Here is an 8791-nt window from a genome sequence, read left to right as displayed (position 1 = left end):
GTCCTATTTATTATTATAACAGAATTATATATGTTCAATTTGAGCAAACTAATTGTTTTATTTAAACTTTAGGCATTGTTCGATTCCTATTGTTTTCAAAATACATTTTTTTTCTTTTCGTTTCATCCACCCATTCTTCAATAAAATAATATTATACATAAATTCAAAACTTTTCTTTATTTTTAGCCGAGCATTCTCCATCAAATAACTATTCCAAAATGCATTTTTTTGCAAAAAATGAGTATTAAACAGACTCTTAATATTTTATTTCGACTGACAATAAATGGTCAATGGTTGCCCGTGCTAACTCAAACTCATGGATTTGCCCGTGATCCGATCCCGTTCTCATCATGTTCATGTTCATGTTCAGATCCTTTGTTATAAATATCCATGTTGGTTGTAAAAGTTCCTAATATTTTTATGGTGCTTGCAAAAGATTCATCCACAACTCAAGGTGGGTGAGGATTAATTTTTAAAGTACTTCAACAAGCTCTTTATATTTAACACTCAAGGTGGTTGAGGATTAATTTTTTGTGGATTAGGAAAACTGAACCCAATGGTTAGTTGTGAAAAAGGAAGATTTCTTAAGTTATTTTTGGGTCGTGTTATTTGATTTCTTGCGATTATTTGTTTTGGTGGAGAAAAATTTTCTTTGTGTCAATTTTAATTCTTCGTTTAAATTTTAAAAGTCAATATTTATTTAGTAATTGCAATTTAGTTTGGGATTTTTTGTTCGATGCAGATTTTTTTTTTTTAAATATTAAGTTCAGAAGTTGTGGGGTTTTCCCTTCTTAGAGATGTACTTAACTTATTTCAATTGCTGCTTTATACTTTGCACTTGATGAATTTTGCGATCTGAAGTTGTATAAACAATTGAATCTAAAGTTTGATTCTAATTAATTTGTGCACATTTATATTACTTTCATGAATTATCGTCATATATAATAAACCACCAAGTAATTTATAAAACTAAAGCAAAAATACAAAAAGTTTTATTGTAGTTTTGACAACATTTTATGACTGTTTGAACATTCATAATAGCATTTAAACACTCCCCACAAGTATCATAAAAGAGTACATTATATCCGAACAAGTAAAGAAAACAATTCTTTAAATACAATTATTTTGCTATATCCAATAAATATTGGCAAAGTGCATGGGGATTTGAAATCTTGGCCATGTGGTCAGCATCTTCTATCTCTTTCATAATTATCTTTTCAATTTCCCAGCACTGGAACCTTGGTGATATGAGTTTATCTTTGCCAATTATGATAAAAGCAGGCTTTACGGATCCAAAACTTTCATTGGAAAATGGACTCCTATTTGACAAATCTTGCATAAAGAAAGGGGCAGGCCTCACTAATGACATTGCTAATGCAACATCCTGCCATAATGAATTAAAAGCACTTGTTAGTCTATTAATAGCAGCGTTTCGTTCCAACTACTCCACTTTTCATTTGCTCTAAATTATCCATTGAACTTTATTCTTTTTTTTTTCCTCAGGAATTTTATTTGCCTAATTAATGGAAATGTTAACTTGAAAAATCTGGTAATGCACTATTATTATCATCATGGTGGATGAAAACTAGTGTTTGGAAAATCAAAATAGACCAGCCAATTCAATTGAGAACTAGTTTGGGAGTAGGGTAAAAATTGGAAAAATGGTATTCTTTTGAAAAAAGAATCTTTTATTTCTCTTTAACATTTTTCATTTTTCTTATCCTTTTTATGGTCGGTTCAACTATACATTTATATATTTTATTTATCTTATTTTACCTCAGGTGGGGAGAGTTGATATAATCTGGATGCTAGGTATTTTGGACCCCAGAGTATTGATGTGAGATGATCTTCAGGTCTACCAAACGGTGCGAATTTAGTGTCCAAAAAATCTTCCGGCGAGGCCCGTGCAAAGTACTGCCAAACAAGTTAATTAATGTAAATTAAGTGAAATTTATTAACAATGTCTAATTCCAGGATAACGAGATATTCCTATGTGTATATAATTTTACCTCTTCCAAAACATAGGATGACCTATGTTTAGTGTCAGGCATCAAAGCCGCAAGAAAAACTGCCACAGAAATCTTTTCAGGGTATTTCTCCATTGCCAAAGCCACGTTCAAGCCACCAAGACCATGTCCAACTAGAACTGCCTTTTCATCTCGTGGAATCGACTCCATTACCTTAAATAATGCAGTGTATAGTCGAGAAATGAGCAAACCTCGCACAGGCTTTTGAGGTCAATGCCGGAGGCTGAAAGATCAAATACCGAGACGGAGTGGCCAGCCGCCTTCAGCAGCGGTTGTAGCTTGTAGATCCAAGCTCCAAAGCAAGCATCATGTACGAGAATAAAATGCCTTTGTTGCTTTTCTTCCATTCTTTTGCTTAGTTCGTATGTGTCTTACCCAGAAATACATCTGTATATATAGAGAAACGTGTGGTAGTCAGAGCAAGAATTGATAAAACTTGAACCAAAAAAACGTGTTAAAGAGAGTAATTTTAAAACTAAAATGACCGTGGGGGGGGGGGGGTTCCATTGTACGGAAAAAAATTAGGAAGTTAGGACCAGTGTGAAATAGAATTAAATTTGAAATTGATATGAGAATAGTTGTCCATTAATCAGAAAAACCATTATAGAAAGTTAGGACCATGTAAAAGAGAATTGTGTAAAACGTGAAACTGAAATGAGAATAGGTGTACGTGAATAAAAAAAATAAAATAAAATAAAAATGAAAGATAGATCATCATGTTCACGAAAAATTTCAGTGAATCACATGTATTATCTAATAAAATTCAACTTATCTAATAAAACTCGATTTATTTCTTGCATGAGCAGCTAATTTAAATAAAATAAGTTCTTTATGTCAGAAAATTGATTAGTACAATCAAAAGAAGAAAACAAAGAAATAGATGGAGATTAAATTGAAGTAATGTATATGATTACAAATCCCTTACGACACATTTCACCCCGCACTTGTTGCATGTTCCTCAAAATATTACACTTCTTTCCAGAATAACACAATAGGTCCAAATCCCACCCTCTATGAGAAGGTTCACAAGACCATGGCTCTTTGTGTGGACCCATTCTATTGAGAAATCACATCTTGTCATCGCACTTTAGTGACATATTTTATTTCACGCATAGAAACCATTAAATGATCCATCTATTTTCAGCAATCACTCATATGAACAAAAGAAGTCGACTCAGTACAAGAAATACGAAGAAGAGTCCATCTAAAAGATAATGCATTAGGTAGGTATCGTCAAATTCTAACTCTCTATAGTAAAAATTTATTGAACAGGACTATTCAATGAACTAATATTTTAAACTATCAGCCATTATTGCAAGCCTAGACACTAGATTTAACACATTATAGTTCATATCAAACTTAGTTCTCTATTTTAATTATTTCAACCTTATAGTCTCTTTGGTTTTGCAAGTGTTTTATAGAATTCCCTCAAATAAAATTCTCAATAAAGTAGGCCTAGCTCATACAAACATATTTGACATATTATCAAGAGTAACCTATAATATATTCCACTCGAATTTTATAAAATCTATTCATTATTAAACGTAACGCTTATCCTCAACGAACTTTTAGAGGCATCACTTATTTGCGTAATATGAATTGGATTTACACGCACAAGCGCGTATCATTGAGTTATTTATTCTACTTAACTTAGTGTGAGATTTCCAATTTCCATGTTAAGTTTCCATTAAGATAGCTCTTAAGTAAGAATCCCATTTTTGTTGATGCATGTTCTATTCGCTCTATGGATAACAATTTCTTAATAGATCAGCTAAGTTAGCATTTGACTTAACAAAATCAATTGATAATATTCCATAACGATATTGTGTCTGAGATGTATATCTCTTCGCTTATGATTGCTTGATTACCACAATTTAAACAAATGGTTGGCCCATATTAGAACGAGCTATACGAGTTTGCTTCAAATATTTTGAAGATACACAACTAATAAAATTGGATTCGATTGTTTCTGATATCCAATTAGCGTGATTATTTCTTTCGACTACCTGTGGATTTTTTAATAATTTAATGAACTTTATTTAGATTGTTGCAGTATCAAAATGTTATTATTAAAGCACAACAATTTCATTACCATGATCGCTTATGTATTTACTTAACTTAATTACTTGTTAAGTTGAATTTGGCCTTGCATGATTCATAAGGCTCATGGCCTTTGTTATAATTTGGATCAAATTTGAAACCGTTTTGTTGAAAGTGGAATAGTTCTGATACAAATTTGTTGAGAATTTGGCCAAATAATTAAAGACTGAGAAAATGTGGGCAATATGAAAATAATGAATCACATAAGAAACGATATTTATGTGGAAGAGAAGGAGAAATTTTTATACCAGGAAACTAAAATTCTCTTTAAATAATTTAATTTTCTCAATCTATATCTAAACAATTCTCTCGAGTTTTCAATGTATACAACAATGATCTAAATGCTATCTTGAGCTTTTTGAAGAGCCTACACCTCATAGAGTATTTATAGGAGTCAAATCTTGGAGTTATCGATGAAGTAGAACACAAAAACTAGCATAAAAAAAACCAACTGGGAGTAAAACTCGTACTAAATATATGGCATTGTGATGATGAGACGTTGGCCTTTCTGGCACAACAACACCCATCATCCAAGATGATATTTGACTCATTTTCAATTCGAACTTCTAAACCAAAATTTTCTAGGCTTCTTCAATGAATCAAATTTACAAATCAAATAGGATTTGGGTCACAAACAAAATAGCCTTGTATGATTCATACGGTTTAAGTGTTATATCATAGATCTAACCAACTTTGGACATAAGTACTTTTAATATTAATTGATAAATTTTATTTATGAAAGATCTATTATTTAAATTAAATTTGTATCCTCAAGTCTAAATAATTTGTTAATTACAAGGAGTTGGAATTGTGAGATACAAATTACATATGAATAATATCTTAAATCATCTGTGATCGTAAGTAATACTGAAATACGAATATCGTTATTACGGATAAACCATCACGTGTGACATTTCTTACTTCTGAAGTACATAGTTGATTTCACAAGATAAAATGTGATGACAATTGAATGAACACGTGAATTTTTTTGTTATAAAATAAAATATTGGAGACTCGCTTGGGAAAATTCTACATGGATAACTATTTGAGTATCAGTGGTTAATCTCTAACATTCGGTAGAGAAATCGGTCCTTTGATTTAAGTTCAACATAGTACCTTATATGAGGATAGTAATACTTTGGAGATATTGGGTGTTGCTTTGTCAAAGGTCAATATTACGGCATTGCCCGGGCATGTTAAGACTCATATGAAAGTTGTAAATGATCTGTAAAGGATTCGTCACTCTTAGATCGTAAGAAATTATTATTTTCATTTCGTTCAATTATGTTGATGATGAAATCCTTGATCAAGTTATACTCATAAGTCAAAAAGGAGTTTTTCGACTTTCATTGACTTAGTAGTGAGATTAAAGATATGATTGATAATTGAGATCGGCATGTATCCATATATCATAATTGATTAGATCATATTGACGAAATGATTACTGATGAAAACCCACGTAGTAACAATGACTTCGAAACCCACAGGAGATTGATAGGAAACCCAGAAAAGCCAATTAACCAATTTGTGAGTTTGAACCCAAGAAAAAGTGAACCAAAAAACCTAACAACAACGGTGATTGAAAAACCCCTTGATTACATGATCAAAGACCCGCACCCAAATTTGAAAAGCCACAAGAATGTAATTTTGGATAAGTTTAAAATGTTCAACGAAGAACAAGAGTTAAAAGTAAATAACTTTGCTATTGGATTTTCTCAAGTAAAAATGTAATGTCTTTATGATCAAAGGAAATAATATATTTATACTAGACTTCAAAAACCCTAAAAATCTATAAGGAAATGGAAACAATCGTCCAAGATTACAATAATTTGGCTAAAATTAGAATTTTACTCAAATGTGGAAACTCACGAAAAAAGGAAAATTTTTGCCCGAAATTATAGTATGTGGTCGCATATTGTAGTCCAATGCAGTCGCATAGTTCGTTGAAATCCTTCAATTTGGTATCGGGAATGGTCTTTGCGGTCGCACACCTTTTATACTATGCGGTCGTATAGTATTAAATTTGAAACCTTTTTTTCTTTGTGTAGAATTTCATAACGATTTTGGATTGTACTCATGGGCGAAAATTCAACACCCAAGCCGAAAGTTATGCTCGTTTTAATCCAAAGCTTGAATCAAGTTGCTCTAATTTGTTTCGACTCTCGATCCTAGCATAGAAGTTGTCCCATTTTGTGCCACGAACGATGTTTCATCGATTATGGATTGAACAAGTAATCACATCGCTTGTTTCACTTGATTTTCTCTCAATCTCGTCGTTGGTCCATCTTCAATTATCAACGGGTCTCATCCTGAGCTCGTCTTTGTTGGGCTCGACTCTAGGATCACACTAATAATAGTTTCACGGTTAACAAACAATTTGGTTTAGTTATTCCACGGGACATTTTTCGTCACATGTATAACCTTGACACATTATCAGATGTCAATTTTAGACAACTGATGTGAATTGACAATAAATTGACAGGATGATGATAATTTTCAAGAATTGTTTTAATTTATTAATTTTGATTAAATAAAAAATAATTTATGTCATTAGATATCGTAATCGGAACCTAAAGGACCACAGGTTAAAGGAGAATTAGAAGAATGAAATTTACCAATTAATTAATTGACAAGTATTAGACAATTAATTAATTGGGCAACTTGTTAATTGGCCCGAATTAATTAATTGGATTAACTAATTCGTGTATCAAATTTAATTAACTAGATTAATTATATTAATAGGCTGCTAGTTTTGAAAATTCATGAGAAGAGAACATAAGCACAAGAAAATAAAATTATAATTCTCTCAATCTCGTTCTCTATGTGAATTTTTATTTGATATTGGATAATTGAACAGTTAAAGATTGCTAATTGTTATTATTTAGGTTCAAGAAAAGTGAAAGAAGCTTGCAGAATTCAACAAATATATGATTCATATAAGTTTCTATATAAATATAAAACAGATCTTTGATGGGAATTGAATTCTCCTTTTTTTTTTTTTTTGCCATAAATTCCCAAAATAAGGTTCATCAAGCTTCCAATATGTGAATATTCTAAATGTTGATCACATTCTAATCAAACAAGAAGTAAAGTAAACCTAAAGAGTTCTAACCATCATTTTTAGGAGAACAATTTATTTATGATTAGTGTAACTATTCCTAATTCCTATTATGAGAAAATGAATATTGATGGCAACGTTTCAATTAAAATTAATATTAACATAAAAAATAATAAAATTATACAAATGTGTTTTCTTCATGGCGAGGATAAACTATTCAATATGACGGTTAAAGCATTGAAAATCCTGATTTTATTGAAGTTATCTCCCTTATATTTTCTCTCAAGTTCATTTTCTAATGTTATACATTGTCTAATTCACTAATTAAATTAATTTCCCTCTCTCGAGACCAAAACAATCATTTCTATTTGAGTCAACTCACTATGTCTTCATTTGAATTCGAATAGAGTGATGCTACACCACCAGGTCGGACCTTCACAGGTTCTCTACGGACTCTCTTATAGGTGGTGGGTCAGTCTTTTTTATTGCATTTTTTAATGCATGAGGGTCAGACGTGGGGCCCGTCTCATTGTGAGAAACTGTATACAGCTTGGTAGAATTCACCTGGTAGACCAACATTTTATAATAATGTTAAATCACCTAAAATTTTAATTAAAGACGGCAAAATAATAACGGCGTATCTCTATCTTTTATCACCAAGCTCCATGGCATGCACCGTGTATGAGAACAAAATGCCTTCGTTGATTTTCTTCCATTTATTTTGCTTAGCTAGTATATATCATATCCAGACACATATCTGTATTTATAGAGAAATGTGTGGTAGTCAGAGAAAAAGAAAATTGATAAACGTGTACAAAAATAAAGTGTACGAAAAGTAAATGAGAATTAATTCTGAAGCTGAAATGAGAGTAGGGTCCATGAATCAGAAAATGAAGAAACTTCAGACCTAACAGATCATCTTAACGCAATATCAAGGGTAATTAGCATAAAACATCCCTACCTTTAGATGTTTTTGTGAAAAACGTCCCTACCTTTCATTTTTTGGCGGATTACACCCTTACCTGTACCTTTTTTTGCGCAAAACGTCCTTCTGTCAACTCTCCGTTAAAATGCTCCGTTAAATCAAAAAGGTAATTAACACAAAAGGTCCCTACCTTTCAAAGTTATTGTGTAAAACGTCCCTACCTTTTATTTTTTAGCATAATTAGTAGAAAAGGTCCCTACCTTTCAATATTATTGTGCAAAACGTCCCTACCTTTCATTTTAGCATTTTTACCCCTACATTTCACCTTTCATTGCGCAAAAGGTCATTTTCATCTATTTTTTCAATAAAATGACGATTTTACCCTCCTATTGAAATAAAATAAAAAGAAAAGAAAAAAATAATTAATTAATTGCAATCATAGTTCTAAATCTTTCAAAACATTACAGATAAATCATAAATTCTCAACCACCACCATTTTCACAACCTATCAAGCTGCCAACTATAAATCCACATAATACCACCTTTCGGCCACCATGCCCACCGGACTCCACCACCGTAAATATGGTTGTTTCGGACAGATTGGTGATCAATACCATGGAGGAGGATATTGAGGAGAGTGAGGCGACACTGGTGGTGGTGGAGTCCGATAGGTGTTATGGT

General features: G+C 31.8%; 1 pseudogene; it reads right to left on the bottom strand.

Annotated features, from left to right (window-relative positions):
• Window positions 1-1062: 1062 nt before the first annotated feature.
• Window positions 1063-8791, bottom strand: part of LOC111392103 — a 71078-nt pseudogene continuing 63349 nt past the window's right edge.

This window comes from Olea europaea, unplaced genomic scaffold (genome assembly GCF_002742605.1).
Source record: "Olea europaea var. sylvestris unplaced genomic scaffold, O_europaea_v1 scaffold879, whole genome shotgun sequence".
Lineage (NCBI taxonomy): Eukaryota > Viridiplantae > Streptophyta > Magnoliopsida > Lamiales > Oleaceae > Olea > Olea europaea.
The sequence above is the reverse complement of the archived record's forward strand: the minus strand, read 5'-3'. Positions and strand labels throughout refer to the sequence as shown.